Source organism: Ipomoea triloba, chromosome 1 (genome assembly GCF_003576645.1).
Source record: "Ipomoea triloba cultivar NCNSP0323 chromosome 1, ASM357664v1".
NCBI lineage: Eukaryota > Viridiplantae > Streptophyta > Magnoliopsida > Solanales > Convolvulaceae > Ipomoea > Ipomoea triloba.
Genome location: NC_044916.1, coordinates 23,646,197 through 23,658,398, shown reverse-complemented (window position 1 = coordinate 23,658,398; position 12,202 = coordinate 23,646,197).

Sequence of the window (12,202 nt, the reverse complement as noted above, 5' to 3'; positions counted from 1 at the left end):
GTTCTTGCAGCCCGACGAACTCCCTTAGTTCGTCGGAAGATGTGGGTCGTGGCTTAGACTACGACGTTTTTGTGCAGCAGATGAGTGGTGCCGACCCTTATGCCCCTGGCTATGCTCCTACAGCTCCCAACATGATCGTATCCCATTTCTCAGACATCACTCGACTAGTTTCTTGGAACTAGTATCACATATCTCATCATAGTCATTGATTCAACCATTACTTGTGAAAAGTCGACTTAGTTTCATTTCAAAGTATGAGGCCTTATAGGAAATGTTGAATATTCCTTGTCGTTGACCGATTGTGTAACCCCTCACTAATTCCAATAAGCTGCGATCGTACGTACCGGTCACGAACCGTAAAATTTTTAGGAATTTTGTTCGGACCCGATTGTCCTAGGAACTGGATTTTTAGACACCATACTATTATTCTTGAATTTCCTATTGAATTAAGTTAGCCCATAGCAGCAAAAATTTATTTTTGATCGTACATCGCGAAATTTCGCGGTGTACCGAACCTAGCCCAAATTGGAGCTTTTGACTGGAATAAAATTGTAGTTTCAAGAATATTCTATTTAAATTATTTTCTACCGAAAATTCATCTGTTTCAATCCCGATCAGTCCAAGTTGAGATATTTTATTATTTTATTATTTTTTTTCCTTAATCCTTATCACATAAATGTGATTAAGTATAAAAAAAAAACAATTTTTTTCCTTTTCTTCTTCCTATTGCCGAAAAGAGAGGAGAGAAAAGGGAGAGCTCACCATTGTTTTCTTCCTTCAAATTCCATAGCCAAATCCTTCTCAACTCTTGATTTTATTCGGTAAGTTTTCAATTTTATTCGGTAAGTTTTCAATTTTATTCGGTAGAAAGCTTTGGAATCCTTCCTAGGTTATGAATCTATACTTAATTTCTTGAAATCTCTTGTTATGGTGATGATTTGAATCTAGGGTTTCAAAGTGACATTTGGGGAAAATCATCCAAAGTTGTTCCTAAGGAATTGTGACCACTTTGAGGAAAGGAAATTCCTTAAGTTGGTTGAGGTTTCTTGAAATTGAGTAATTGATAGCAATTGATGAATTAGGGATGTTGATGTCAACTTTATTGTGTACATATTAGTAGAAATTGTGAGCATCCATGCCTATGAAGGTCATAATTTGGAAGATATGTACATATATTTATGATGTGAGTATATCATGTACATTATATATATATACACATGCCATTTTCGAAAATAATATATAATAAAATAAAAATAATTAGTATATATATATATATATATATGTATTAAAACTGTATGTATATATATATATATATTATATGTATATGTTGTATTTATGTCCATATAGGCTTATACTTGTGAAAATAGTGAAAGGAAATCAGGGTAGATTCTGGCAGTAACTTCCGAGATTTATTGGGAAAAATTGGTAAGGTATTTTGATCCTATTTTTTTTAGACATGTATTTCTATAAGTGTAGAACCCGCATATAAAATTTCATAATGATCGGAGTAGTATAAGTATGGTTTTCGAATTTTTCTCCAAAACTGGTCCAGAGAGAAAAAAAATTCTGGACAGCACACTGCCAAGGGCAAAGATGGAATTTTCTGTGTTTATTCGCGGACCAAAATGACCAAAACGTTTTACGGACATCAAGTACTATGAGTTGGGGTTCTACCATAAAAATTTCAAGTGAAAAAGAGTTCGGGAACTATCTTTACCGGCTCAATCTTTCGGACTGCGCCAAGCTGAAAATTTCTGGCAGAGTGGGCGGACGCGACCTCGGACGCGCGTCCACTGCTCGTCCGTCGGCGTCCAGGGGTACGAAAGTGAGATTAAATGTGGTTGTTTGGTGTAGGCTTTGATTATTATTGTTGATGTTTAGTTGATGGGGTTGTAATGATCTTAAGAGATTATTATGACTATGAATATGATGATGAGAGTTGAGATCTCTCTATTTTGGTATTATTAGATTACCTTGAGAATGAATCAATGTCGTGAAAGAGAAAAGAGAAGGAAAACCCTTATGTTTCTGACGAGTTGATGAGGACATTGATTGACCTACGGGAGGGTTTAATTACCATGGCCCGATGGTTGTTTATTTGACAAACCTCATGGGAGGGCTTAAAGTGCCATGGCCCAGTGGTTTTGTTTATGTCTCCTTGACAAACCTCATGGGAGGGCTTAAAGTGCCATGGCCCAGTGGTTTTGTTTATGCCGTATGACATGCAATTCATACTGAGGGCGAAGTCTATTCGCCGAGTACTGTATCACTCGTAAGCTGCAGTTTGCGGCGGTGTGCACACTTAAGTATAGTTACTCATGAGATATCGGGCAAGATTCGTTTCAATGAACCTAGTTAGGCCAACTAGGATTCATTGTAACGATCCGGTATAGATCCAAGGGAATCGATAAGATACAGGGGAATGCCAGACATTGACCCCGAGTCGAGACCCAAGTGGAAAGGAGGGGACAGGATTGATTGCTTCTAAGGCCTCAAGCTCTCAAGTTAAGGAAACTAAGGATATTTTTTTTTGTTATAATGAATGGTAGATACGCTGTAACTACGAGAGAAGAGAAATGTGTGAAGGACTAGCACTGAATTATGCTAGTGATCTCGTTTTCTTGAGATGATTAGTGAGGAAATTTCCCTATGATTAATGATTTCTCTACCTATTTGTATTCTCAAATAATTTTGTCCTATTGCATAGGAAACTTCCTTGGTAAGAAAGAATAAAGTTTTCTACATCTTGGTTTTCAAAACCTTTATTTAATTTCGGGAAACCAATGGATTTCCTTGCTTAGCCGTTGTGCTAACTACACTTCAATGTGTTGTTTTCAGATGGAGTCCAACGTTAGTTCTTGCAGCCCGACGAACTCCCTTAGTTCGTCGGAAGATGTGGGTCGTGGCTTAGACTACGACGTTTTTGTGCAGCAGATGAGTGGTGCCGACCCTTATGCCCCTGGCTATGCTCCTACAGCTCCCAACAGCTCACTGTTAGGAACATCATGTAATAGGTTTTGATGATACCAACTGTTAAGTAGAAATCCCCAAGTCTCGATACATAGGCAAAACGCTGTAAGTTCGACAAGTAAACCAAGAGCGAAAATACAACCGGGTAACTTTGAGCTCAACTCGGAAAAATATTTAAGCTTAAGGTAAACCTGTTTGAACATCTTAGAAGTCTCGTGTTGTAATCATATAGACAGATCAGAAGCAAGCATGGGACAACACTGGAGGAATAAGGGTCTGCGAGACATCAACTAAGTCTCGAGACATAAGCAGAGTTCGAGAGGTAGGACCTCTCGATACAGCTATCCAGTTCGAGACATAAACAGAGTTCGAGAGATAGACCTCTCGATATTTGAGTTCGAGACATCAAGCAATCAAGATATCAGCCTTGGTCTCGATACACTAACAATTCTCCAACAAAGCTGATTGACGGTCAGGAAACATACTTAAAGTTTGGAGAAGAAGTATATCATGGAGATAGAATAATAAAGAGGTGTCGAACGTGAAGATTTCAAAATGGGCGGAAATGGATGACACGTCAGATTTCCACCACAAACGGTCAAAAGGTGCACCAATGCTGAAGTGGTCTGATTCCCTACAAACAAGAAATAATGGGAATATAAAAAGAGTAACTTTTACCAAAAGACGATAGTGGAGCATGGACTCAAGAAAGTGAACTATAGAATATTCACTACAAGACAAGAGGTTCAAGTTACAAGATCACCACTCCATGAAATATGCTGAAAATATGCAAGACCCATGATCAGCATGGGAGACAAATTTCAAACGGAATGATTTTCCCTCCAACGGAATTATTCCTCAAACTCTCTATATAAGGACGTGAAGACACAGTGATTAAAAAGGAAGTTGGTTCATTCGAAATTCTAGAGAGGTGTCTGATTAAAACGTTCAAGTGCAAGTGCTTAACTTGGAATATCATCCTGATATTCAAAACAGCAAGAAAACACATCTTAGTGTTTGAGAGAGTTACAAAGCTTAAACTGTTATACATCTAGAAGGTGACCGAAGCTGCTCTACACCGAAGTTGATTTAACGATAGCTTGTGGTCAAAATTGGAGTCTGTTACATTCAACTGTGACAACCAAAAACACCTTGCTTTGGATTAAGCAAGAGAGGTGGAGTAACCTGGCAGCTGTCCGAGTGAAAGAAACCTGAGGCTTGACGCGGGCTTGGTGATCAAAGGTCAAGTGCTCGAGAGGTGGAGTAACTGGAAGCGGGGAGAAAGACCTTGGAGAGGCGGAGTAACCTGGGAGCTGTCTTGTGAAGATCCTGAGGCTTGACGCGGGCTTGGTGATCAAAGGTCAAGTGCTCGAGAGGTGGAGTAACAAGAAGCGGGGCGAAAAACCTGAGGCTTGAGGCGGGCTTCGTGATCAAAGCTCAAGCGCTCGATATTGTACTAAAAAGGGAAGTTTTAGTGCAATCCTTCCAGGGAGTTTCTAGAAGAAGAGTGGACGTAGACGGGTTGGCCGAACCACTTAAAAATTTCTCTCGCATTTACTTTCTGTATTTATCTCTCGCTAACCTCTCGATTGCACTGCACATAAACACACCTCTCGAACTAACTCAAACTCGTGCTAACTAAAAGGGGATAACATTTCCGCTGCGCATAAAACTTCGTCTTCTTCTCGTGAGGTATCGAACCTAAACATCCTAAGTTCAATACACACGAGAGGTTGAAAAGATTTGCAAAATCTTATACAAGTCTATTCACCCCCCCCCCTCTAGACTTGTACCCCATCCCCTTGGGACCAACACTCACTGGCAGTAGATAGTTTTCTTCCTATTCCCGAGGGTCCTGATGTACATGCCACTTTTGGTTTTTACCCCATCGAGGTGCTAGTGGGAAGTAATCCCCTAGAGTTTATCGTTTATTACCCTTACCCGTGGGACCCGAGTCCTCGCGAGTATTGGGAGGAGTGGTCTATGGTCATGGTCACTTCTCGTTTCCTAGATCATATCACATGGTTCGAAGGGGAATGGCACCTGGTCTGGGGTGAGTTTACGGGTCCGGTGTATCGCCAGATTGAGTAGGCAGGATACCCGGAAGATCTGTAGGGGTTTATCCCTTTTTGTGTAAATATTATGTAGCCAGGGGAGTGACTGATCCTGAACTTATGTTTTGGCCGTTGGGCAAAAACCTCGGTGCATACTCTGTAAATATTTATATATATATGTATGTATATTATCTCAAAGTGAGTGGTTGTATTTGTTGAGTGAAGTTTCTTTTAGCCTGTGCACCTAGAGCGGGGTCTGTCAAGAGAATGATAGAACTCGTTTTGGGTGTGGCGGTAACTCCTTGGGTTGTACGGTAAGCCAGCTCGGGGGTGTTACAGATTGAACCTGGAACATGGGCTTGCGGTCATTACCCAAGTTCTCTTCTCGGTCCCTTGGACGATGGTTCATTAGAATGGCCCCTAGTGTGGCCCCGCCTAGGTCCATTAAAATGACACCAACCCGGAGATGACGGAGTCAATACGCTTAAGTGTGCACACCCCCACCACAGTCTAGCTATACATGAGTGACGTAGAGACTCGGCGAATAGACTTCGCCTAAGTACGAATACAACCGTACATATTTCAATGACAACCTTCAGTAATTATAGCCCGAGGTAAAAAGACAACAAAGTCCTCGTAACTTCTTGAAACTAAGGTTTTATTCATTTTAACATCATTTTCTCATCATTCCAGTAAGGTACACACTCACTAAAAATGGTATTTTCCTTTTTAAAATAAGGTTTTGACAACCTGTAAACCAAAATAGCATACATTTTTCAACGTAAGTTTTCATAAACATTTTTAGTAGCCAAGGGCTTTTCAAGCATAACTCAAGTACGAGCAAAATTTGGAAGAAACACAGTTGAGAAAATACTGAACACAAGCTGGTCACTCATCGGATACTTATATATTTTCTACTAACACTACATATATCCATTCCCAATACTTATTCCTTATCATGAATCTCAGTTCATCTTACAATCCAATCATCATCGGTGATCCATAATCATGGTTCCACCATTAATTAATAATAGATAGTCGTCCTTGTCACTATCGTCATCAACAACTTTCACTATCATCAACACCATTATAACTTAAGGAAATCACACATCTATAATCGATACTTAGTCACCCATAATCCAACAATTAACCTTAATCACTCTTTAAGCATTAATTATTGTCATTAGTAACTACTAACCTTGTAATCCATCATCGACGACAAGTCAACAACATTATAACATCATTATCAAGTCCTCGAAAGCATTAACACCATTATTAACCATAATCCATAATTATCCATTAATCTAAACCATTAATTCATAATCACCAATTCATAACTCATGTACCATAATTATAGCATTATATATCACCACCATAATTATAATTCAACATCTTAGCTCAACAACATAATGACATCACCATCATCAATAACGTTATCCATCATTCCATCATCCTCATTTAATTCCATCATTAATCCAATCTTTAATCATAATCCTTATAAGCTCATAATCTTCATAACTTTCCTTATTTATTAATAAGAATAATAGTTCCTAATCACCATTTTAATCACTAATCACCACCCTTAACCATAATTCATAATTGATTTCCACCTTAAATCAATAAACCATAACCCATATGCATAATTACCCTCATTAGTCTTAACCCATCAATATTGTAATCCTTACTTATTTATGATGCCCATAACTCATATTTAGTCCACAATTTCTCACCTTCAACAACTTACCCATCTATACTTAACATAAATCTTTAGTCCGTAGTCCAACATTGTCCTCATCACTAGGCTTCAACGTGAACCAAATCACCATAATTAATCATTAAGTACTCTTAATCATCACCTTAATCCACCATCATTAATTAACAAAATTCATTATTGCCCATAAATCACCATTAAACTTTAAGTACCCCTTAAATCCATCGTTAATATACTCATAAGCTATTAATCATCCAAGAACCACCATCTCATAATCTATTTGCCAACATCCATATTCATAACAACTTTAACAACACCATTAATGAGAACTCACCAACACAACATTTTGTACATATATATTATGTAAAATACAATTACATATATATTATACATACCACATGTACATAACAATTTTACTTAGATCTCATCATATTTCAACCAAACAATCAATTATCCAATTTCAAGTGACTAAACCGACTTAAGGGATTCCTTACCTCAACCGGGTTGCTAGTCTTGTAGAAGACTCTTGGAGTTGATTTCCCCAATTTCACCTTAAAACCCTAGGATTCCACCAACAACATAACACATAATTTAAGAAATCTTAACTTAGATTCATGATCTAGGAAGGAAAACAAAGCTTTTGAACCAATTAAAATAGAAATTTACCGAACAAATTGCGATTGGAGCTTGAAACTTTGCTTCTCTCTCTCTCTCTCTCTCTCTCTCTCTCTCTCTCTCTCTCACGGAATTGGCGTGAAGAAATGGAAGAATGAAATGAAATTCTTCTTCTTCCTTATCATATATACATATATACGTAATATTATATATATAATAATAATAATAATAATAATAATACTAATAATAGAATATATGGAATGCTTATCCAAACTCATCTCTTAAAATTAATATTTTAATCATATGGTAAAAATTGTGACACTTGTCACTACCTTGTGGTTCCAAAAATAAAATCTTCCAACTTATCAGTTGTGGTTCAAACAGATAAAGTTTCGGTGGAAAATAATTTTAAAAGGAAGAATTTTGAAACCAAAAATTTATTCCAGACTAAACCTCAAAATTGGGCTAGGTTCGGTACACCGCGAAATTTAGCGATGCTACGATCAAAATAAATTTTCACTCTTATAGCCCGTCCAATTTCAACTTAACTAAGCAGGAAGTTCATACTTAGTCATAATATGCATAATCATCCATTTCCTAGGAAATCCGAGCTGAAAATTCGTTCCTTAAAAATTTTACGGTTCGCGACCGGTACGTATGATCGCAGCTTAATAACAACTATACTCCCTTATAAAAATTCCTTTGAAGCATCGGGAGATCATCTTATGAATTTCATAGCCTAAAGACATATTTTTCGAACCTTAGTCTTATAGGAATAGGCGAGGGGTTACAACTGACGCCTTCTAAGAATTGAAGAAAAGGTTGACATCCGCCCCGGTCTTGACCCTAGCATCCGGAACCGAGGGGTTTGAGGTATTCAGCGTTGCTTCGAAGAAGGGGCTAGGATGCGTGTTGATGCAGAATGGCAGGGTAGTTGCCTATGCCTCCCGGCAACTTAAGAGTCATGAGGAGAACTACCCTGATTTGGACGTAGCTGCCGTAGTCTTTGCCTTGTAAATTTGGAGACATTATCTTTACGGGGTGCAATGCAAGATCTATACAGACCACAAGAGCTTAAAGTATATCTTCACACAGAAAGAGTTGAACATGCGACAAAGGCGTTGGTTGGAACTTATTAAGGATTATGATTTGATCATTCAGTACCATGAGGGAAAGGCGAGCGTAGTGGTAGATGCACTAAGCAGGAAGGCTAGACATTCGCTTAACGCCACTTGGGTACTCGCGGATGAGCTGTCCAGAGAGTTTCAAAGAATGAATATTGCAGTGGTAGAGGAGGGACAAATGGACAATGAAATCTGACTCTTCAACATGCAGATCATGCCCGCATGGCTTGACGAGATTCGGAAGAGCCAAATCGGCAACGCAAGGCTAGACAAGTTGAGAGCGAGCTTAACAGATGGGAAGAAAGGGCTCTTCGAGCTACATGCCAATGGTAGTTTGCGTTATCAGGGGCGTTAGTGCGTGCCAGCTTCGTGTAAAGAATTAAAAAGGCAGTTACTGGAAGAAAGTCATAATACCCCGTATTCGGTACACCCTGGTGGTGACAAGTTATATAAGGACATAAAGAGACTATTCTGGTGGCCTAATATGAAAAGGGAGATAGCAAACTTCGTGAGCCGATGCTTGAACTACCAGAAGATTAAAGCGGAAAGGTGTAAATCCAAGGGACTTGTGCAACCGCTAGAGATACCTGAAGGGAAGTGGGACTCAATCTCGATGCATTTCGTGGGTGGTTTACCGCTGACCAAGACAGGGAAAGACAAAATTTGGGTAATTGTGGATCGTCTCACCAAGACAGCTCGTTTCATCGCCGTGAAGGAGACTTGGACTATGGATCAGTTGGCCAAAGCTTACATAAATCAAGTAGTGAAATATCATGAAGTACCCCGCGATATTGTATCCGATCTAGACTCGAGGTTCTTATCGCAGTTTTGGAAATCGCTACAGACAACGTTGGGTACTAGATTGAAAATGATCACTGCTTTTCATCTCGCCACCGATGGGCAGACTGAGCGGACAATTCAGACATTGGAAGATATGTTACGGGCTCGTATTCTGGATTTTCAGGGATCATGGGAGGAGCACCTCGATCTGATTGAATTTTCTTACAATAATTGCTATCATGCAAGTATTCGAATGGCACCTTACGAGGCCCTCTATGGACAGAAATGTAGAAGCTCGCTGTGTTGGGAAGACCAGGTAAATCCAGTGGCCTTGGGGCCACAATATCTGCAAGAAGCCACGAAAAAGGTCAAGTTAATTCAAGGAAGAATGAAGACCGCGCAAGATCGCCAGAAGTCTTATGCCGACTTAGGAAGAAGACCAACAGAGTTCCAGGAAGGGGAAAAAGTGTGGTTGAAGATTTCACCTTCTAGGGGAGTGATGAGATTCGGGAAGAAGGGAAAGCTGAGTCCCAGGTTCATTGGCCCCTACGAGATCTTAGAAAGGGTTGGGTTAGTGGCGTATCGCCTAGCTTTACCAGCGGAGTTGGACCGGGTGCATGATGTATTCCATGTCTCTCAATTGAAGAAGTATGTGCATGACGCCTCTCACGTGATTCCACCAGAGATCCTGGACTTAGACGAGACGATGTCCTACGAAGAAAGAGCCGGTGAAGATTCTGGACATCAAGACCCGAGAGACTCGTCGCAAAGCAGTCAAGTTAGTAAAAGTGTGCTGGTCCAACCATAGAGTCGAGGAAGCCACATGGGAGATGGAGGACGAGATGAGGAAGCGTTACCGGGCTTTATTTGACCAAGGTAAGAAGGTTAGCTTAGTTTTTGCATGCTGTGCATGGTTTGGGTAAGTTAGAAGTTTAGGAATTAGAAGTATAGTATGTTCTTGAGTATAAGTTTGGTTGAGCAATCCTTTCGTTAACCTTTAACCGATCCTTATTCCTTTTAAACTATCCAATCCTAGTTCCCGTGAGCTTTGAGCTTCGGGGACGAAGCTCCTTTTAAGGGGGGTAGAGTGTAATACCCCGATTTAATTCAAGCCTTGAAACCGGGTAGAGTGTAATACCCCGATTTAATTCAAGCCTTGAAACCTGGTAATTATTTCTACCGTGTAATTAATTTAATTTAATTGGGCTCCGTTCTTTTAATAGAGATATATTTCTTATTCGGAATTATTTATTTAATCAAAGGCCCAATTTCCTTGATTTAATTTTATAAGGGATGTTCTTCATTTTGACCTTTTATTCCTTACTAGTATATTAATTATTTAATGGCCCAATCATTGGAAGGACCATGTTTATACTCATTAAATTACTATTGAATATGGATACCCATTTCTTATAAATAAATCCATGTCTTACTTTAACACCCTAATATGATACATATATGGTGTATGTAATGATTTTCCAACTCATATAAAAAGCCATGTACTAACAACCCCTAGCTCTTTCCTTTTCGTGCAAAATACATTTCTTCCTACTCTTTCACCTCTAAGAACCCTAAGCATATACTACACTTCATTTCTTCAAGATTTCAAGTCAAGATTGCTCTTTTAGGGGCTATAGCACTTGGGTAAGTATTTCTCCTTAGGAAGACATCATTTCTCATCATGTTTTCATAGTCTTTTATAAGTTCTCATTATATTCTTTTGGGGATCTTGCTTGGGAAAAAGATGATCAAGAAGGAGGTGGTGACTTGTGAGGTGGTTGGAGATTGCTTGGTTTGAGTAGAGCTTCAAGAAGTAACCATCCATGTCTCACTAGACCTATTTTCACTCATGATCTATATATATGACTTGGTGTTCGAATCCTGTGAATTTCTTGGGGTTTATAGCTTTGTTTTGATGATTTGTGAGTCTATATTGTGGATTATTGGACTTGTGTTCATCTTCCTTGTCTTGTGATGAGCGTGGGTATTTCTTGTTATGGATTCCATGATTTATTTGGCTTCTAAGATGTGTAATCTGTGTATTATGAGCATGTTTCGTATTCTGGATTAATTCATCGTGTATTCTATTCTGTAATCTGGGAGAGAGTTGTTCTTGCGGAAAAGAGTGGCGGTATAATGTGTCCCGCCAATCCCTTCCTCATGAACATAGCGGTGTGGTGCGGCGGTGAGGTGTGATCTGTGGATCCACTCCGCGGCCTTCTTGCGGTCCAATCTAGCGGACTGTAGTGTTCCGCTATTGTGTTCCGCTAGTTCATTCCTGATTCGGTTCCAGTGTTGTTTTGTGGTCTATGAACTTTGCTTGATTCCTCTTTGATTCTGGAATGTGTACTGAACATTTTGTTGAGTATTCCACCTTGATTCTTGGGTATTTATTCATGCTCTTTGGTCATTTATCTTGACTTATTGAACTAGTATTGTTGGTTGATTCCTTGGTTATCATTCTGAGTATGTATTGTGTTCATATTCTGAGATGAACACTGTTGGTGGGTGATTCTTGTGGAAATGAATCTGAGTTTGGTATGTGGAGACCTTGAGTCCTTATGAGTATTTCTTATCTTATTGAATCTTTGATAACCTTGGGAATTAGTTGGTGGGATTATGGTGTATTTGTGTACGGTGTTATGAGAGGAATTGTATGGGCATCATTAGCCTCTGTGATAACGGGCATCATTTGCCTTTGTGTTGGGCTCGTATGCCTCTGTGATAATGGGCTTCGTGCCTCTGTGATTGGGCTCGTATGCCTCTGTAGTTGGGTTTTACGCATCTGTTTTGTGATATTGATGTGGTGGGTTGGTTTGATGGTTGGTATTGTGGTTTGGAGGGTGTGGTTTGGCGCTTATCTTTGGTATAGTGGTTTGATTGGTTTCTTTGTGGTTATTTGGTTGAGTTTGTATCTCAGTTGGTATCTCGTTGTTCTTTGGTATTGC